The following is a 22,329-nucleotide window of genomic DNA, read 5'->3' as shown; positions in this document are numbered from 1 at the left end:
TTTTAGCCCTTTGTATTTGGAAATATGCCACTCAGATTTCAAAAGTATATTCCTTTAACTAAAATTTAAGCCATTAAACATGAATTTAAAATGAAAAGAATTTGGGCGAGAGGGGGGTGTCCGCGTTGACAAAAAATGCCTCATAATATTTTTTTTATCCCTGTTACGTAATTTAGTTATGTAACAAATACAGAACTCTGTTCCTTACTGGTTACATACCACTTTTCATAGTTGTTACAACACAGTTCTAGAACTGTTACAAATGACTTTGTAACCGCGTTCTAGATTTGTTACATATCTGAACATACCTGCTGAGTACGACGTTTTGCGTAACCAGTGACTCACACGTTCTTAACCAGTTACAGAACATGTTCTCAAGAAATTTGTAACAGTTCTAGAACAGATATATAACAGTGTTTGCTGGGAAAGCTGAGATGTTACAACAAGTTTTCTATACAATAACTTTTTTAAAAAGCAAAAATGAATGAGTTACACAACAAAGAGTAAAAAGTGCGCCAAGTAACCCCGGTCTCCTCTACCGCACGTTTCCTTCGATCATATGACGACGCTAAAAGCCTAATTCTTAATTATTTTATATTTTGTAATTCAGTGTAAAAAGAAAGGTATTAATTTAATACCGACTTCAGGTACTAAATAGTCATTTGATTCTACTTTGATACCTAAAATCGGTAATGTTTTAGTGCTTTCTTTTTACAGTGTTCAAACTTCCTCGGAAAATATCTTCGTAGGTAAATTCTTTGATGCACCAAAAATGGTGCTAAAAACGTATGGCCCATGCACAATTTGCTTGAATAATTTCGATTTTAATATAGATTCCGAATAAATCACCCATGGTAGATTAAGTGCTATATTCATATACTATTGCTTATGCATTAATTGTAGCGGAGTTCTCTCCGTGTAGCTGTGGGTGACATTGTAATTATCGTAGACGGATCAACACCTTCTATAAACCCAGAAATCAAAGGAATTATGTATTAGAGCAAAAGCAGTCGAATCCGTGTGGTAGATTTACGCACAAGTACCGATCAGGCGTTCAAAAAATCCGCCGTTAAAATTTCCGTGATACAGACAGCATGGTTTAGGAAAATGGATAGTTGTGTGGATTTCTCAAAATACGTTCTTGTTTGATAAAATAAATTAAATATTTGGAGTGAAATTAAAGCGTACAATTTTCAATTACATATATTATTTGTGCATTCCAAGAAATTCATGTACGATGACGTAATATTACGTCAATAACCAAGTAAAGTTTAATTGCCTTAAAGTTCTTCCCTCAATATCGTTAATTAAAAGCAATGCATTTACTGTTCAATTACTTCTTCGCAGCAGTTAACTGCCTGTGAAAGGGTTATCATGATGTATCCTGTCCTAGCGATTCGGTGGTTCCAAAATCTCACTTTGGACAAATGGTTATGAGACTCTCGCTGGTGTAGTAATGTCAGAAATATTAAGAACAAGAATATGTTATGAAAGATTCATCGGAATTGCAATTGTCTCCAGAAAGAAACACTTAAAATCACGCAAATAAAGTCACGAAAATTTCGAAAACAAGAACGAAGAGAGTTAAACAAGCAGAATATAAAATACATCAACTTTTTTTTAAAAAAACATAGAACTCAACTTCAAAATAAAAAAAAGCTTGAGAAGGCTGGTCTTTTGAATCTAATATGGAATTAGTAACTCATTCTCATTAGCAGGATGAAGTAATTAAATTTTTTTGAAGTGCAAAAGCAAATCTTGATATGCCTGTAGATGCAAATTGCAGAAGTTCTTAAATTTTTTTTTGTTTATATAAAGCCAAGTTAAAAAAATATAGAAATCTCCATAAGTAACAGGACTACCAAGTGTAGAGGGAAATTTATTACTTAATGGAAGTAAAATTGAACCTTCTTCAATTTTGACAAAATTACGGCGATTTTTTAATTTCATGGCAACACTGCGAAAAAACCCAAGAAGATGACATAACTGCCGAAAATCCATTATTTCGTGGCTGACAAATTAAAATTCATCACGACAACAATTGAAAACAACACCTGATTTCCAACACCGATGGTTTCTGAAATGATAAAGAATTCAACAAGAAAAACTTTTAATGACGTTGAACCAAACTAACCTTTATCGTCGCTGGATTCCCGCATCAATGAAAGATGAGCAAGATATTCATTAAGATTTAGCAGAGAATTTGAGGTTAACAACTAGTGTATAGAACTTCGAACACTAAAAAACTTCATTCCAAGGATTTAATGTATCACATTACATTACAATAAAAAGATTTCGTGGAGCAACAATTATTTGAGGTTACATCATTGTTATTGTTGTGCAGCTGTCAACCAGCAGATGAGAATGAACAACATAGAAATAAATAGTTCGGATTGAATATCCTTAAAGGAGTCTACCAAGATCCTTATAGAAAATGGCCCACCAAGGATAAACGCTATCTTTTGGTGGCTAAAAGTAGACCTCGAACTGAGTAATATACATCTCATTTGAGTTTTCTAGAATGATGGGAACATGAATAAAATTGTGTCCCAATGTTACATAAGCACATATGGACTGACGACGTTTTTAAATAACACAGGTAGAAAATAAGTTCCAATCTTAAAACCATTTATGTTTGTAGGTTTAGTTGCGTCACTAATAGGAAATGAAACATAAGCATTGTACTTCTATAGACACATATGTGGATATACTTTTAAGTACCTTAATCAGAAGATACTTTCTGATGTTAAAATCATTTATAGTTATAGACAGATCATCTCGTATGCTTTGCTGGAGATTGCTCAACATGTTCAATCATAGAATTTTTACTGACTAAGTCATATTTCTCTTTGTCTTTCTGATGCATTTATTTCGTTGTCGGCATTTGTAAACTTTCTACTATATTTTTAGTTCTCTTTTAAACATTGACAACTGTCAAATTATTAATTTGACTTTAAATTCGTGATCAGCGACACTATAAAAACTTTAACTGTCATTTTCGTAAACCAAATTACTATTTAGCAAAGTTGTTATTTGACAGCTGTCAACTACCAAATTATTAATATGACATCAAATTTGTGGTCAGAAACCCTAAAAACACATTTACTGTCATTCTTATAAAACACAATTACTTTTTAGCAAAGTTGACAGTTGATTTGACAGCTTTCAACCGTCACCTTGTTAATTTTACAACATATTCGTGATTAGTGACCACAAAAACCTTTAGAACGGTATAATGGTAATTTATACGTAATTTAAAATTTCAAAAAAGGACATCTCAATATTTTTTGTGGTGAAAATACACATTTTTAGCTTTTTTAAAAAAATAAAAAGGATAAAACTTAAAAAAAATTCGAAAAAAGTTTAATTTTCAAACAAATGGGTTAACATTTGAATTTTTTGAAAATTTTTCAGCACCATTCGAAAGAGCAGGACAAAACCTTTCTAAAACATATGGGACAAATTTTTCTTCTTCTTTCTGTTTAAAAGTTAAAAGTCTTCAAAAATTCACTGTTTAAATTTTTCAAAAAAATTCAACCCCCTCCCTCTCCGACAGTTATTGAAAAAACATAACAATACTTCGTGGTTAAATTACTCACCCCTAGGGCTAAACTTTGTGCAAGTTACAGACCGATCCGATCAACTTTTATTTCACTTAGTTTGCTACAGAAATTTTACCCCATATATATATAACGATTATTGCACTGTACTGATTTTTATTTTATAATGGCTTGCTTGAAAGGTCAATTTAATGTGCACGGGTTTTGCATACCTTTACAGCGCAGGTGTTACTGTTCTTTTAATGCATTCATTTGTAAAAAATAATTCAAATTGGACTATTTAATCAAATCACTATATCTGAATTAGCGACTATTCGCTTTGAATTAGTGACTATTCGCTTATTCCTAGTGCAGAGTATGCAGCTGGGAATACGTGAATAATCACTCATTGAAAATTCGCTTATTACTAGCGAATAGTCGCTATTTTAATCAGCCCAGAGTATGCAGCTACGAATAAGCGAATATGTCGCTAATTCAAATTTAGAGAGTAGGAAAAAAAGGAAAATATGTAATTTTTGTACTTGAACTGACACATCAGCTTGGATTTCACAGATAAACTTAAAAAGAAAGACGAAAAACCACAAGAAAAGATATTTAGAAATTAGATTCCTAAATTGATTTTATAAATGCTTATTCACAAAAAATAACTCACTCTAGAAATGTAAAAAGTTCTTACTTTGTAACGCGTATCTACAATGACTTTTAATGAATTAATATATATATCTTCCTATATTACAAATAGATATCGCAGCCGCCGCCTTCGCCGCCGCTGTTTCAAGAATTCTTTACCTAGAAGGGGGGAGTCCCCCCTCCTAAATTTTGAGGTTATGTTCGTTTCAAGGCTCTGAATTTAGCCGGAAGTCCCCCTCCCTCCTCTCATTTCCCCTCCTCCGACAAAATGGCTTAAATTTTGAGGTTATGTTCGTTTCAAGACTCTGAATATAGCCGCAAGTCCCCTCCCCTCCCCCGCCAGAAATGACCTAAATTTTGAGGTTATGTTCGTTTCAAGGCTCTGAATATAGCCGCAAGTCCCCCTCCCAGCTCTCATTTCCCCTCCTCCGTCAAAAATGACCTAAATTTTGAGGTTATATTCGTTTCAAGGCTCTGAATATAGCCGCAAGTCCCCCCTCCCTCCTCTCATTTCCCCTCCTCCGCCAAAAATTGACCTAAATTTTGAGGTTATGTTTGTTTTAAGACCCTAATAAAGCAGTAAGTCCTTCCTCCTTCCCTCATCGCTCTCTGTATTTCCCGCCAAAAGTGACATAAATTTTAAGGTTATGTAAATTTCAAGACTTTCAATATAGCCGAAAGTGAAGGTGGAGTTTCCGCCAAAAATGACTTGAATTTAAAAGTTATGTTCGTTTCAAGACTTTTTAATAATTTATTGGTTGTTAGGCAATTTCATTGAAATTATTTTTAAAAATAATTTCTTAATGTCGATTTTAATTTATTTAATTATTTATTTATTATTAATTTAATTAATTTATTAATTAAAATTTAATAATTTTAATTTTAATAATATTTATTCAGATTTCAATGAATTTGTAATAATAATTCTTTGAAATAGGTGGTTCATTTGGAAAAATAAGATCAATGGAAAATTAAAAAAAAATGATTAAAATAGGGGGGTTGGCGCGCGAAGCGCGCAGGGGGGCGTAGCCCCTCTAGTATATATATATATATATATCAACGTGCACTCGCTTAATAGTATTTACTAAGCCAAATTAATTTTAAATAAGTGGTTATAAATGTTACATATATATATATATATATATATATATATATATATATATATATATATATATATATATATAATGTAAACCTACACTATTGTCCTACTCTTTCTTGTGTTTATTCCGAGAAATTGAGAAAATATAATAATGACTGAAAGCGAGTTTAATATGCGCAAAAGAAACATAAACCTCATAACGATTATTACCTATTGAAATAATGGAAATTTCCACAACATTTTATGCTTATATGTATAAAATTTAATGATACTGTATTAACGTAAAGTTTTGACTGTTATTTTCAGTCATGATCATTAAGGGTAACGATACTTAGGAGCATATACCTTCTAATTAGTTATTAGATTAAGAAGAGTTTATAATGAGTACAGTTAAATTTATTTAACATATGTTAGCTAACTTTATAAAGCAATAGACATGTATGTATTTAAATTTGTTTTTTTTTTTAAATTAATTCTAATAAAAAATCCAATAAGGTTCAAAACTAACAATAGCTTTTGATAAACAATGTTGAACCAATTATTGAATAGTGTTGACCCCATTGGTGCAGTAGCCAAGTCTTAACTATAGTAGACCAGTATTATGCACATAAAAAATATCTAAAATAACACAGGCACACAAAAGAAAAAAAATTTCAATTGCCATGTCTGCCATATGGTAGATTTTCTTCCTTAAGGTGTATCTAAAGAGAAAAATGTAGTCCGACCTAAAAGTTAGTTCGTGTATTCTTTTTACAGGCATGGTGATGGGGTGCTTTTTCAGAAATTGATTTCTATCGGAATTTACTCAATTTCTATATCTAAAACTGAATTCTTTGAAACTTGCTACTCGGGGGTTTTTGGGGTCGTTGATTACAAATATCATGTGAATTTATAAAAATCCAATATGGCGGCCAAAATAATTTTTAAATGAATGAAATTGATTGGAACTTGTTACTCTGTGGGGGTTTTCGAGGTCGCTGAAAACGAATCTGATGTTAAATTTAAAAAATTCAAAATGGCGTATCCAATACGGCTTACGATGAAATTGTTTTCAGATTTTTTTGGTTCTTATTACTTAGGCGTTTCCTGGAGGCGCTAATTTAACTAGAACCAAAAAAATCTGAAAACAATTCCATCGTAAGCGATGGTAAGAGACCTCGAAAACCCCCACCGAGTAACAAGTTTTAATCGATTTTATTCATTTCAAAATTATTTTGGCCGCCATAATAGATCCGCCATTTTGAATTTTTATAAATTAACATGATATTTGTAATCAACGACCCCAACAACCCCCGAGTAGCAAGTTTCAAAAAAATCCGATCAATTTTTTGAAAAAGTCCACCATTTTAGATCCGCCATTTTTAATTTTTTTTAAAAATCCAATTTTTATGTTATTAAAGTCACTGAATCCCAATAACATTCAGAAGAAGCAAAAATTCAGTTTTAGATATAGAAATTGAGTAAATTCCTATATACGGAGAGAAATAGATGGTAAGAAGTTATGATCTTAAGGTGGTATAAGTAGATGTTATCCGGTACCATCATTATGCTACTCGGTACTATCAAAGATGTTACAAAAAGTATGGTTATGTTACCCACTACAATCAAGATGTTACTCCGTACAATCTGGATAGTAACTGATAGAATCTAGATAGCTGTCCGTATAAGTAAAATCAAATATGGTACATGATACTATCTAGATAGTACCCCGTACCATCTATTTCTCTCCGTGTAGAAATCAAATTCTCAAAAATCACCCCCCCTCCCCACAATGCCTGTAAAAAGAAAACACGAACTAACTTTTAGGTCGCACTACGTTTTCCTCTTTAGATCCACTTTAAGTAAAAAAATCTACCATATGGAAGTCCTAGAAATTGAAATTTTTTTTCTTTTGTGTGCCTGTGTAATTATGTTATTAAATTATTAATTTATAATATATTTAACCCACACATCCCGATAATAAACTTGATCATACAAATAAATTAAAATTTGCTAAATCTCGCAATGATCAAAGTTTTTATAACTATACAGGAAAAGGTAATAGGGGAGACCGGGGCTAAAAGTGCCGATTTTGAGAAAACTAAATAAAATGCTAGTAAAATGAGAACTTTTTGTTTTAATCTATAGGCTTTCTGTTTTAAAATTTAATGTAGTTTTTAAATCCATTATTATTTTTTGACAAATTTGAATAGTTTTTTTGGTAAAAAATGATTTCGTGCAGAGAGGCAACACGGCACGTTGAACTCCGCGCTGGGGAGAGTTGTGCCGACGCCGGGATCGGTTGGGCCGCTCAGATTTTTTGGTTGTTTCAGTTGAAGCAAATGATTTTACGCGTAAGAAATAAAATAATTATTCCTAATATATGATTCACTATTATTTATTAATCATTTGTTATAAACTTTTAAAGGTTTAATCTTTAACTGATCTTAAGATTTCTAGATTTTAGTAAGTACAAATAAAGATTTTCTGACTTATATTCTATAAATGTTTAGTTACCCTGTAAAAAAGTTGGATAGCGAGAATCGGGAAAACGTATTGAAGCTCAGTATATTGAATCCGTTATTTGAATTTTAACATATTGGAGTGTTAGGTCGAATCCGTTGTGTGTAGTTAGTCCAATACGTTCGATTGAAAATAGCGTTAAAACGAATGAAAAAACGTTTTAATTGGGATAAAAGTGACCTTTTATTAATAAAAAGGTTAAATAAATTGTGGAGAGACAAGAATTAAGAGAAAAATGGAACTTTCAATTAAAAATAATTGAATTAGGTTATTTAGTAAATGTGTTACCACTGAAGAGAGCTATTCGGCGGGTAAGTATGCTACTCTTTTTACCGACAATGGATACAAGTTATTGAATTTAAATTTCTATTGTCGGTATAGAACTGAATAGAATAATTACTTTTTTCTATAAATTAATTAATAGCAGTTAATGTAAATAGTGATTAATAAAGAGACAAAACAAGAAAATTAATTAATATTAATAAGTGCAATAATAAATGAAAGAAAATGAGAATAAATAAACTAAATCCTCATTTTAAAGGTAAGACAAAATTATTTATTCACGAATATTAATTGATTAATAATAAATATAACCACAACTTTTTTACAATGCCCATGTATATGTTCAATAAAAAAATGTATTAAAAAAAGTATAAGGCCTTAAATTAATCGTTAATTTAATGAAATTTCACTAATTAACCACTATGTACGCAAATTAAAATAAATTAAATAACTCTACTTTTTGATTAATAAATTACAATTAACCTCGTTGCATCGACGCTCACTTTTTATCAAATATTAAAAAACGAGATAAATTTAATGTTAAGATCAATACACCATTAAATCCCTCGAAAAATTTGGATAATTAAAAAAAAAAATACGTATCGATATCTTTAAAAATGCAAAAAATAGACCAAAAAGTGTAAACATGAAAACTTGCACGTAAGTCAACGCCAAAGCACCAAATTACTAACAGCTAATTATTCCGTGAAGCAAACAAAATCAAAATAGTTGCCAAAGATGCGCATAAGTAAAACAATAACTTCTCTCACTTCCACTTTTCAAAAAAAAATTTTGTTTTTGACATATTCCTATCGGAACAACTTACCCCCGGCACTTTCAGCCCCGGTCTCCCCTATTATTTATAAGAAACGGGCCCGTCTTAATTTGTCAATATTTCAAATTTGCACCTTTCGCAAACGTAATTTGAAATGACATTGTTTTTCACAATTTTTTTGAAACAGCAAAGTACTTTTTTTAAAGTTTCAAAAACAATTTTAATTTTAAAAAACAATTCCTCGCATTCACAAAGCAATATAGTGAAACACATAAATTTGTAGAATAAAAAGTTACCTACTTATTAAAAATGGTAATCAATAGAGAAATATATGAACTATACTTTTGTCAAGTCATATAGTCATATATCTGCAAGGAATATGTCATTATTACAATCAATACGAGTAATACGATCAATTTCATTCCTTTCGTGTATGTGGTTAATTTACTTTCTGTACGTTAAACATATTTCGACATGCTTCGTTTCACAAAATGTTCATATAATTGGAATATCGGTACATTCTTAGTAGACTTTCTTTAAACGGAGAAAAAAATCAGGGTTTTGCAGCACGGAACTAGTTCGTGAATTTTTCGCCCGGCGCATTTCTTCCCCGTAAAGTATGAATTCATACGCTTTCTGCGGGACGAATATCTGTACTACAAGTCCAAGTCAGATGTGCTTTGGTAGCAAGAAATCGTGCTGCATTGCGAATAACGCAAGCACTATCAAGGTGCTTCTTTTCCACGAGTTCCGCCCTATTTCGGTAAAAAGAGCTTGTTGCAAATACACTTTCGTGCAAACGTTTGAGGCGTCGCTACGAATACCTACAGCACGATTTCTTGCTACCAAAGCACATCTAAGTTGGATTTGTAGTACAGATATTCGTCCCGCAGAAAGCGTATGAATTCATACTTTACGGGGAAGAAAAGCGTAATAAGCGTAATAATTATAAAAACTTTTCACAAGAATTACATACGAGACGGATAACAGAACCACTATCCAGTATGCACAAGAGTTTGGTCGCGCGGGGGGTTCGGGAGGCGAAGCCCCCTGACTACAAAAAACCAACTCAAAAGATATTAAAATTAACAAATTAAAAAAATTGTTAAAAACGAAGGTCAAAAAGTCTTCGCGATGTATTAAAATAAATCCTTTTAATAGAGCTGTCAAATTTACAAAAGTAAATGAGGTTATGTTAGGAGACGTTGCGTTACAGACGCAGGAGATGGTAAAACTACGAAAAAGTTCTTCTACATTGACACGCCTCTATTGGACGAAATTGCAATTACTCGCACGTTATGAAAATACCATGAAGTAGTATAAGAAGCACTCACTGCTGTTAAGCATATAGCTCCCCTGTAGAAGAATTAAATCCGAAATTACATATCTCCGATTATGACGCCTCTATTGGAAAAGCGGTGTACTTAGGAGTTTTTACAATATGGCCGCGCCTAGTGACAGTTGTTTTCTTGTAGTAAACAGTGTAAAGTTATATATAAGTTTTAAAAAAAGTGTAAAGAAAGAAAAAAGTTACACACAAAAAATGTAAATAAAACAGAAATTATTTGAAAAAAAAATTTGGTGAAAATATAAAGAAAATTTTCTGTAGAAAATAATAATAATAGACATGTAAATAATTTTTTTTAATTGTAGTCGTATATATTTCATACGAAATTTCTTAAATTTTGTTTGTAATTTTTAGGTTATATTTCAATGTAAATAAACAAAATATATAATAATATAATATATAATTTTAATATAATTTTTTTTCTTCTTCACATACCACTTTGAGGTACGCCCTTTTACAAACCAGTGGCATATTTTTTCATTTTTTTTTTATTTCGAATTATGCAAAATAAACCGGCATCAAGAACATTTTAAAGATTTCAAAAAAGACGCTAACTGACAGTTACACACAGACCAAGAAGACTAGAGACAGGAGAAGTAACTTCGCTTGAGTCCTATAGAGAATGGTGACGTATAATATGAGGGCAATGAAGGTGGCGTACGTACTTGACAAGTAGTTGGTGCAGCAGACTAAAACTGGGCTTCTGCGCATATAATTACATTTATGGGCATATCTCTAGAACTTTTAAACTTTATGTTATCTCTCATTATGATACCTTAAGAATTTTTTTAATAAAACTTCAATACCATAATTTGACCAATTATAGGGCTTTTTAAATGTATCATGCGTTATATAATTTTTTTAATTATGTAGGAAATGACGAACGTAAGTTAAAGTGGTGAAATCGACAGTTTCTAGTGTGTGATATTGACTGTTTTTTTTAGTTTATAGACTGTAACTTTTTTAACGAAACATTGTGTGTCTTGTGGCTTGCAATAGAAGTAGGTGGGAGTGTAAAGAACTAAAAAATCCATGAAACAATGATGTGCCTCAAATTGAATAAAAACTATGTAGCTTCAAACTTGCGAGACAACTTTTTCAAAATTTCTACAAGTTAGCAGTTAAACTGATATAACTTTTTTAACGAAGGTTTTTGAGTAACGGCACAACGGGATTATATTATCTACCTAATAAGAAGTAATTTGAACCCATACAGGAATGTGTGCCTCCTTTACACAAAGAATGCAATGACTTCAAACATTAAATTTTAAAACGTAACTCAAATCAAAATACCACATATTTGAAAAGCACATTTTGAATTTTGCTTCTAAATGCTCCCAACTCATTGTAATCTCTTCTCATGCATTATAAAAGTATACAGAAAAATAGTTAACCTTTGCACACTTCATTAAAACTGTATAATTAATAATGAATATAAACCTAAACTGTCCGACGCATAGTTTGTGAAGAAATGTAAGTATTAACTAATAGATGTGTTTAAATCTGGCTGATATTTCTCACTCGAAGGTTTTTGGGGTCGCTGCGACTACTAATCTGAATTTTAAATTTTCCAAAATTCAAAATGTCGAATCCAATATGGCGGATGAATTTTAAAAAAATTGATGCAATTGGCCTGAAATTCGTTACTCGGGGGTTTTTTGCGTCGCTGACTACGAATCTGAACTTAGTTTTACAAAATTCAAAATGGCGGATGCAATATGGCGGATGACTTTTTACAAAATTGATCCCATTGGCCTAAAATTTGTTACTCGGGGGTTTATGGGGTCGCTGATTACGAATCTGAACTTAATTTTTCAAAATTCAAAATGGTAGATCCAAAATTGCAAACAAAATTTTTTAAAAAATTTTAAAAAAATTAAATTTTAAAAAATTCAAAAATTGTTATAAACTACATTATAAACTACATTTATGGCAATGGGCCATAAAATTTTCGAAACTGTAGCATTAAATCATTTTAAAGGTGGTAGCGACCCAAAAAACCCCCGAGTAACAAATTTCAGACAAATTCGATAAATTTTTTTAAAAGTCGTCCGCCATATTGGATCCGCCATTTTGAATTTTGAAAAACTAACGTCGCATTTGTAATCAGCGACCAAAAAAATCCGCGAGTATCAAATTTTAGTCAGTTTTAAACACATCTAGAGATTTTGGGCAGGTTTTCTGCAATAAGGCCCACTGTGATGCGTAACAATGTGTAAAAATGAGTTACGCAAATTTTTTTATAGTATTTGATCAATACTGAAGACAATAAAATTTGTTTCACGAATGTGCCCTGAAAAAAAAATTAATTTTTCTAATATCTCAAAGTTTAAAAGTTCCAGAGATATGCCCTTATCAGTTTACATGTATTTAGTAATCGAATGATATTTTTGACAATCTTTTAAGTTATCTTCCGACACTGATTGCATTTTATTAAATTTATTATCAGCCTCTAAAATATAAAAAAAACTTTTAGTATTATTATAATGACAATTACAAATAATATCTTTTAATACACAAAAAACGTTTTAGTTGATTTATATTTAAAAAAATCTAAAAAGTTATTTTTTTTTATTTTAACAAAATTTAATTGGTTAATGAATATTTTACTTTAAATAAGTAATTTAATTTGAAAACATCTTTTCTCTCTTAAATATCTAATGTTATTAGATATTATTTAAGAATCATCTAACTAATTGTAAGACAAATTTTTAAAATTTTATTTAAATAGGACAAATTTCTAAAATAAATTCTTAAACTTCCATTTTTATAATTTTTGGAAGTATAATTTAAGCAATATATTAGGATTTAAAATTTTGTCACAATTTTTAGTTTTGACGGTAAAAACAATTTCAGGAAATAATTAATCAAGTTTTACAGATTTTTAAATAAAATTTTTTGTTAAATAATAATTTTGGAAGAATTAAAGTTGAAATTTTTTAAATTAATTAAATTTCAAGTCATTTTGAATTAAAATTTCTTTATAATTATTTAATTTTAATTATTTTTAATTATTTTTTTAAAATTAAAATTTTAGTTAAAAATTTGTAAAAAAATCGCATTTTATTAAAATAAGTCGAAAAAAATCGTATTTTATAAAAAAATTAGAAAAAGTCGTATAATCCGAGACCTGCAATTCATATATTAAATACCTTGAACTGCAGTTCGAGAATTCGCCAAGAACTGTAATAATAATATTATTCTGATTAATAATAATAATAATAATAATAATTAATAATAATATTATTACATATAACCTCTCTACCATAACAATGCCTTGTGCGATTTTACATATTCTCTTCTGTTATATTATGGCTATATATATACTTGCGCAGTAAACTATTTTTGGTTACTGCACGAACTACCTATGCAGAGAGAATCTTCCTTCATTGCCCTCACTTTCGACGACATCCCCACCACCTGAGTTACTTCTCCTGTCTCTAGTCTTCTTAGGTCCGTTAACCTGGCTTGTCCACATTGTCCGATCTGGATAAAACCTATTTGAAAATTAAGGGCTAATTTAAGGCTAATTTAATGCCCTAATGACAAATTTAATGCTCGGAATTTTCTTTAAAAAACTTGTAGACAAGCTAGCTTAACATTAAGGTGGCTTGTCCACACAATGAAGGAGCACTCGTAGGAAAGTCTACTATAGGTCAAAATTTAGGGCTTTTTTAAGGCTATTCAATGCTTATTTGCCGAATTTAATGCCAGCATCACTTCGCGAAATATTTGCAAAAATTCAATTTTTACTTGATATCAGTTTGTCCACACAATGAAGGAGCACTCATAGGAAGGTCTGTTATACACTGAGAAAAATAATTTCGTAATAATAAGAAAATAATTTAGTTGAGCTTTTTTAGTTGGCGTTACTAAAATAGGGTTGTCACAACAGAATAGAAAGTGGCAATAAATCGGGAAGTTTAGTTGGCTCTACCAAAAAATATATTTGAAGCTTTCATGTTTACGAACTAAATAGTTTGGTTCCCAGTACTAAATAGCTGACATGCTGTATTGCGCACGCGCTCTTCTCGTAAATATGGCGTCGCTTCCCATTCACGGGATGTCAACATTAACCATATGTCATTCGCGTCGTGAAGTTTCAGTGTTGAAGTTTTTATGTTTTTCAGACATTTTTTTAAAAAAAAAGTTTGTGTAGTGAAAATAAATAAATAAAACTTGTTACAAGAACGAAAGTTTTTTTCCAGCTTTTATACATTGTGAAAATGATTTAATCTCAAATTGTTAGTAGGATTCGTAGAGTAGTGGTCAGCGTTCTCGACTAGCGTTGCGTAGTCTGAGGGTTCGAGCCCCAGCAGTGTTAGGTTTTTTCCGCGATAGAAATTAATTTAAGTAGGCATAGGTAGGTTATATAAAGAGAAAAGGGTGAAACAAAAAAATAGGTTGGTTGAGAAAACAAAAAAAAAATTTTCATTTAACTAAATTTTTTGTTTGCTTAAAAACAATAAGTTAGTTGTGCAAAACAAAAAATTTGGTAGACCGAACAAAATGATTCAACGAAAAAATTTAGTAGCCCGAACCAAACGGATTAGTTGCACATATATCAAATAAAAAATTTGGTAGAGAGAACCAAACTTTGGTAGATGATACTAAACATTTTTCTCAGTGTAGGTCAAAATTTAGGGCTTTTTTAAGGCTCCGCAATGCTCTATTGTCGAATTTAATGCCGGCATTATTTCGCGAAATAATTGCAAAAATTCAACTTTTACTTGATAAGCTTGCCCATTTCTGCTGCTACTCAGCCACTAGTCAGACCCTAAATAGCGTCGCTCGTCTGAAAAGTCTAGCCAAAAAGGTCGTTAATCCTAGAAGGACCACTTCCACTAAAAAAGTTTTTATATATGCTAACATTTAGGGCTCAATTAGGGCTAATTTAGTACCACATGCAAAAATTTAGGGCCCTTTACCTATTTAAAGTAACCCTTCGTACTGCTAGCTTGACGTCAAGCTGGATCTGAATTAGTAGTTTTCTACTAATGAAAGAGTGCGTATTTGTTTACTAATTGAATTAGTAACAGTTATGACTAATTTGTAGTAAAAAAAAACTACTAATTGCTACTAGAAAACGAATAATTTATGGAGTAAGTCGTATTTTTTACTATTTCAAATTAGTAAGCCGATTTACTCCATGAATTAGTAGTTTTTTTTACTAAAAATTAGTAAAAACTGTTACTAATTCAATTGGTAAACGAATACGCACTCTTTCATTAGTAGAAAACTACTAATGCAGATTTAGAGAGTAGGGTTCTCAACTAGGACTATTTAAATTTTTCAAAAACCACCCCTAAGTTCAAAAAAACATCCCCAATTGTTAAAACTTGATTTAACCAAACAATAATCATATAGGACTTAGGAGCTAAATTAGTGTTCTTCAATAGCACTAAATTGACTTTTTAAAAATGCACTCCCAAGCACCCCAACCATGTAACTGATAGAAAACCAAACACAAAACCTACCCTCAAATAATTCAAACTTAATATTTTCAAAAAACAAACACATACACATTTAGAGTTCTGAAAAAGCACTTAATTAGAAGTTCAAAAATGATCCACCAATTTCAAAAACTACCCCTGAGTAGTTCAAACTCATTTTTTTCAAAAAAAAGTACTAAAGAATTTGGGGCTCATAAATAGCACTAAATTGGATGTTCAAAATTGATCCACCAATTTCAAAAACTACCCCTAAGTACTTCAAACTCAGTTTTTACAAAAAACAAGTACTTTGGAATATAGGGCTAATTTGAGGCTCATTATTATAGCACTAAATTGCATTTTCAAAAACATCCACCAACTTCAAAAACTTCGCCTCAGTAGTTCAAAAATTTCTTTTACATTTTTATATCGAAAATAACGATTTTTAATAAACAAATTAATTTTTTTAAACTGTGAAAGCTGTTATTTTTACTTTTTTTATTTTTACATACCTGAAAATAGTAAAAATATTTTGCAAAAAAAAATTTCGAGTAGTCATCCAAAAAGGGTAATCAGGTTATCAGTAAAACATTTTGCAAAGTAGTTTAGTAGTATTTCCATGTATGTAAATATAAAAAAAGTAAAACAACTGGTCTAAAGTTAAAAAAATAATTTGTTTATAAAAAAATCGTTATTTTCTATAAAAAAATTCAAAAATAAATTTTTGAACTAGTCGGGGGTAGTTTTTAGGATTAGTAGATCATTTTTAAACAGCCAATACAGTGCTATTTACGAGCAATAAATAAGCAAGTAATTCTTAAGTGCTTATTTTTAAAAAAAATCGTTTAGACTTGCTAAGGTAGTATTAAATTTGGCATAAAAGCATTTAAGAGTTTTAAATAAGCCCTAAATTTTGACACCTAGAAGACCTTCCTAAGAGTATTCCTTCAATGTGTGGACAAACTAATATAGCGTTAAATTTGAATTTTTGCAATTATTTCCGCGAAATTATGCCGGCACTAAATTTGGCAATAGAGCATTGCGGAGCCTTAAAAAAGCCCTAAATTTTGACCTACAGTAGACCTTTCTACGAGTGCTCCTTCATTGTGTGGACAAGCCACCTTAATGTTAAGCTAGCTTGTCTACAAGTTTTTTAAAGAAAATGCCGAGCATTAAATTCGTCATTAGGGCATTAAATTAGCCTTAAATTAGCCCTTAATTTTCAAATAGGTTTTATCCAGATCGGACAATGTGGACAAGCCAGGTTAACGGACCTAGTCTTCTTGACACAGACACTTATATAACAATCTACCACGTGACCTGTAATTCCTCGCTTTTCCGCTAGGGTTGTTAGTATCGTCGATATGTAAATGCAAAGCTAGGGCAGAATTTTCAGAAACGGTCTATAGAGTGAGTGCTCGGGTTTCCGACTTCAGAGTTCGGAGAGTATAGTCGCGTTTTATTATCTATCTTTAGAGGAAAGACTTTAAAAAAAAAAAAAAAAAATTTTATTCATGATAATTTTTAATTAAAATTATCAAATTGTATTTATAAGTTATATAATTAGTGTAAGAATTGTCTTGTTTGAGACTAAGTTTAAAATTTAAGATTTAATTTTGTTTCACGAATTTCAGCCCACTCAAACCTTATAGGAGGTTTCTATAAGCTGAACCAAATACAATTAATTTAACTAGTGATATTGTGATGTGCATTGGGGACTTAGGCTCTGTTGTTTGTTAGCTCTCTTAACAATGAATGAGGAAGTGAACTTTAGATGCGCCACGTGGAATGCTCGTAGTGTGGCTAATAAAAAAACAGAGGTTGAAGCAATGACATATCAATTTAACTTAGATATTGTCTCAATTACAGAAACCTGGCTTAACGAAAATAAAAAGGAGTGGCATATAAGAGGATATAGGACATTTAGATATGACAGACAAGGATCTGGAAATGGAGGCGGAGTAATGACATTGATAAAGAAGGATCACACCGTGGAGAAAATTCAGCTCAAAGGGTCGTGGGTTGGTTCCATGGAGGCGTTGTGCATCAAGGTTAAAACGGAAGATGGACCTATATATATTTTAACAATATATATTCCACCAAACACCAAGGTCTCACAGGAACACTGGTTCGACATTCTGGATACGATCCCTCGGGATAAAAAACTCATTATTATGGGCGATTTAAATGCGCATACTCCAATGTTTAGTCCGTATGGAAATAACTCCTCTGGCAGAGCTCTTTTGGGTTTTATTGAAATAAACAACCTAATTATAATGAATGATGGACAGTCAACGTTTGGGGATCAACTGGGAGGAACGGGAAGCGTATTGGACATGGTAGTTGTTTCACCTACGCTTGGTGTCATTTCCGAGTGTTGGACTTCTTCAGACGCGTATGGAAGTGATCACTTCTCGGTATTCCTAACGGTGAAGGTGAGACTCGCTAAATCCTGCGTTAGCTCGAACAGGCTCAGGCTTGCCGGGGTGGATTGGGCATCATTTAGGGAAATGACAAAGCAGTCTATCATGGAAGTAAATCAAATGGAACAACTTGGTGCAACTGAAAAATATTACAATTTTATCAATTCATCGATAAGCAATCTCAAAAAGGCAGGAGCCTATATACCTAGGAGTCAATCAGTGAAATCTACTGTTAAACCACTCTGGTGGACGGACGAGTGTGAGGATATTTTAAGAAAGAAATACTGGCCAGGAAAGCTTACATAAAGAACACATCGAACGGAAATTTGGAGAACTATCTTGAGGTAGAGAAAGAAGCGTCAAAGGTCTTACTGGAAAGTAAAAAGAAGTCTTTCAAAGACCTTTGCAATTCAATAAATCCAACTATGGGGTGCAAACGAATTTGGGGCCTTATTAGGTCCTTTCAAGGCAAATTTATTGTGCAGACAAATTCTTCAAATGACCCGGATGCCGAAGATTTAGCAGTTCTAAAGGAGGAGGTGATCAGGAGAGAGATCAAGGTTATTCCTACACCAAAATTGAGGGTGACGGATCTCAGTTCATCTTATAATCTGCTTTTTTCTGGGGAAGAATTTGATAATGCTTTAGCTGCATGTAACAGGGAATCTACACCTGGCTTAGATCAAATATCATATGAAGCCCTTTTTAATCTACCAAAAGAGGGTAAGGTATATTATAATGCAATAAACAATGAACTTTTTCAGGCTTCAGAATTGCCTGATACCTGGAGGGAGTCTTTGGTCAAATTTATTCTTAAGCCGGGCGGTAAAGGCAACCGACCGATTTCGCTGACATCCAATGCAGGAAAGTTGATGGAGAGACTGGTCCAACGCAGATTGGATCACTTTCTGGAAAGTAAACGTTTGATCCCGCCGCACCAATTTGGTTTTAGGCGCAATAGATCAGCTATTGATTGCGTCTCTGTTTTGGTGACAGATGCCATGAACGGATTTGCAAAGAAAAAAGGAACAGCGGTTCTGGCCTTGGATGTGAAGGGGGCGTTTAATGCTCTGCTGCCTGCGAAGGTCTTGGAAGATTTGGTTGATTGCAAGGTTCCAGAACGTATCTTTAACTTCATTGCACACATGATCACCGACAGGAAGCTCATCTTTGGTAAGCCAGGTAATGTACCTAATTCTTGTGGCACAGGTGTACCACAAGGTGGGGTACTGTCACCCACCTTGTTTAACTTTGTACTAAGGAAGATAAACTGTTTACTCCCTATTGGAGTAAAAGTGCTGCAATATGCCGATGACATCTTGTTATATTGTAGGTTCTCTAATGTGAAGGATGCAGTGAAGCTATTAGAAGAGGCAGTGACCAAACTGAAACCATGGCTTCTCTCGTATGGTTTGAGCTTGGCTCCAAAAAATCCCAGTTGTGCATTTTAGAAAGGAGGAAACTGGACCATACTGGAATTTCTCTAAGGATTGATGATAACATCATTAGAGCAGCACCTACAATGCTATATCTGGGAATAATATTGGATACAAAATTGACATGGAAGAACCATGTGGACTATATTGTCGGAAAAGCGCTGTCGGCAGTGAACATTCTGAGGGCCCTGGCCATTTATACGGATGGCGCACACCCAAAGGGGGAGTCGGTGGGAGCTTCTATCTTCTGTATACCTGTAAGGTGGATAAAACAGGCCTCTAAACTATATAATTGTTTTTCAGCTTTATCAGCAGAATTATATGCAATACACCAAGCTCTAAAATATGTGTTAACAACAAACTTTGCTTCTATCCTTATTTGTACCGACTCACAATCGGCACTTATTAAAATTAAGAATAGAGTGAGAGACTTTGCCCAGGACCCTATTCTCCATGAAATAGTGCGCTGTATTATTTTGATTAGAGAAAGAGAAGCTGAAATCAAGCTTATGTGGATTCCAGCTCACTCTGGAATCAAGGGGAATGAAGAGGCTGATTATTTAGCAAAAATTGCTCTAAATCTGAATATAGGTACTTATATTCTCCCGTTGAAGGAAGACATGGAGAAAATGATACACAAAGACTACGAGGCACACTTAAAATATAACTGGCCTTTTTTCGATGCAGGTAGAGCTAAACAAAAATATTTCGAATTCGTTGATAGGAAAACAGAGAGGCCTTGGTTCTCCGGTTATGATGCGCCTAGGAGTTACATTAATTTAATTACGCGTCTCCGCACAGGACACATTTGCACAGGAGTTCATTTCAACAGGATGGGTTGGAATATTTCCCCGATCTGCAAGTGTGGAAAAGAAATTAGTTCAATAAAATATTACCTGCACAATTGTGAAATTTTTACACAGGATAGAGGGAACTTTTATGATTTTTTGGAAAGGAAGCTAGGTGGTTCTCTTCATTTTTTGGAGAACCTGGACTTTTTGGTATTTTTTCCAAACTTGGAGATCATTATGGAAATTGGTAATTTTTTTATTGGTAAGGGAGTGATTATATAATACATATAATATGTGTGTAGGATAATCTGTTGGTTCAGATCTAAGTTAGGGTTTATAGATTTGCTTTGGTGAATTGTTTGATAAATAGTAGTTTTAAGTATAAGTATAAATTAAGAAGGAAAAGAGAAGGAAAGGGAAAGGAAGGGAAAAGGAGGAGGAGGAAAAGAAGAAGAAAGAAGAAGAAAGAGGAAAAAGGGGAAAAGAAAAGAATTTATTATTTTTTTTATATATTTACAAAAAAAATGTATATGTATGTATCTGTATGTGTATATACATGTATTGTGACAGAGTGAATCGTCACGACATCTGTTATTGATCTCCGATCCTGCGCCGGTACTAGGCTGCGGTAAGGTAGAGATCAAGCGGGCGGGTGACCTACTAGTAATTTGAATGTATGTCGCTCGCTCGAATAATTTTGGTTATTAGTTTAGGATAGAGGTCACTGCCACTGTGGAGCGAGAGAGAAGGAGCGAGGCTGCAGTGACGGTGGAGAGAGAGAGACAGCTATATGACGAAGCCAGTGGGATGAGGCATAGAGAGACGCCGAAAATCCCAATGCATTGGCGTCCATTAGAATCGATTACGATCACTGTCGCGGAGAGACATATACGTACGAGCGCGTGTGTTACACGAGGCGGAACTCGTGGAGTAAAATATATATTGTGATATATATTGAGTTGTGTATAACTGGTGTCTATTCTTGTATTGTACTGAATAAAAGTGAATTTCAAAGAGAACTTGTGTGTAGTGTATTCGATAGTAGCAGTGAGGACCATTGTCATAGAGTCTGCTGAGAAGCCGAGAAGCCCGGACACGTGGTCAGGGATACATCGTGGGTAAGTCGTATTCATTGTCCAGGTCGTGTCTCGCCGCTGGTATTTCTGCTTGCCGGTGTTTTGGCAGAATTCCCTCTGGAGATTGAGAGCATCTCAGAGGTGTTGTTTCGTTGTTGTGAAAAGGGATGTGAAATAGTTTATTAATTATCTTAAAAATTAATTGGCGCCTGACGGCGAAAATTTATATAATAAATTTTCTTATATTTTATTAGTTGAGGCCAGTGATTTTGATGTTAGCAGATTAATTTAATTTATTAAATTTATACGTCATAAATTATTGGCACCCAACGTGGGGCCAGGTCAGAACAGCGAGACACGACAAATTTACTAATTGGTGATAACATTTTATTTTTTTTTGTATGTGAAATGAAATAAAATTTTGTATTGTATATTTATTGTGGCCAGATATTTTTCAAGTGGAAAAATAATTTTGGCCAGTTGTGTTTGGCCCGACGAATTTATTATTGTGTTTCCCAATTATTTCTCTAAATTAAATTTCGCGATGTTCATACCGTGTAAAATTTAGATCGGTGTGTTAATTAATTGTGAGATCGCGATTGTGACGTCATAAAAATTTTCATTGAATTTTCCGTTATTGAAATTATCGTTATCAGGGCCAGTGAGATATTTTTGCTGATTTTTAAATAAATTGATTATTTTTCGAGAACAATAAATAATGGCTAATTAAACAATTAGTGCAAATTATTTAAAAGTATTGGAATTTTCGACCATGTGCTCGTCCGGAAATAAAATTCAGTAAATTCACGTGACGTTTGATTTTGCGCAGTGATCTAAAATGTGTTAAATTCACGCGACGATAAATTCAGGCGGGAAGATAATTGGATAGAGAGAGAACGCGATACCAGTGACGTGATTCACTATTACTAGTGAGTTAGAGAGAGAAAGAGTTATAGTTGAATCATTGGTCAGTCG

At 32.6% G+C, this 22,329-nt stretch overlaps 1 protein-coding gene across 10 annotated transcripts in view; it reads right to left on the bottom strand.

Moving 5' to 3' along the window:
- LOC127278959 (uncharacterized) overlaps positions 1–22,329 on the bottom strand; it is a 230,291-nt gene that overhangs the window by 129,689 nt on the left and 78,273 nt on the right. The window lies entirely within an intron of this gene.

The sequence above is a fragment of the Leptopilina boulardi genome, unplaced genomic scaffold, assembly GCF_019393585.1.
Source record: "Leptopilina boulardi isolate dan_hultmark-lab unplaced genomic scaffold, ZJU_Lbou_2.1 LbouV2_213, whole genome shotgun sequence".
In the NCBI taxonomy this organism is placed as follows: domain Eukaryota; kingdom Metazoa; phylum Arthropoda; class Insecta; order Hymenoptera; family Figitidae; genus Leptopilina; species Leptopilina boulardi.
The sequence above is the reverse complement of the archived record's forward strand: the minus strand, read 5'-3'. Positions and strand labels throughout refer to the sequence as shown.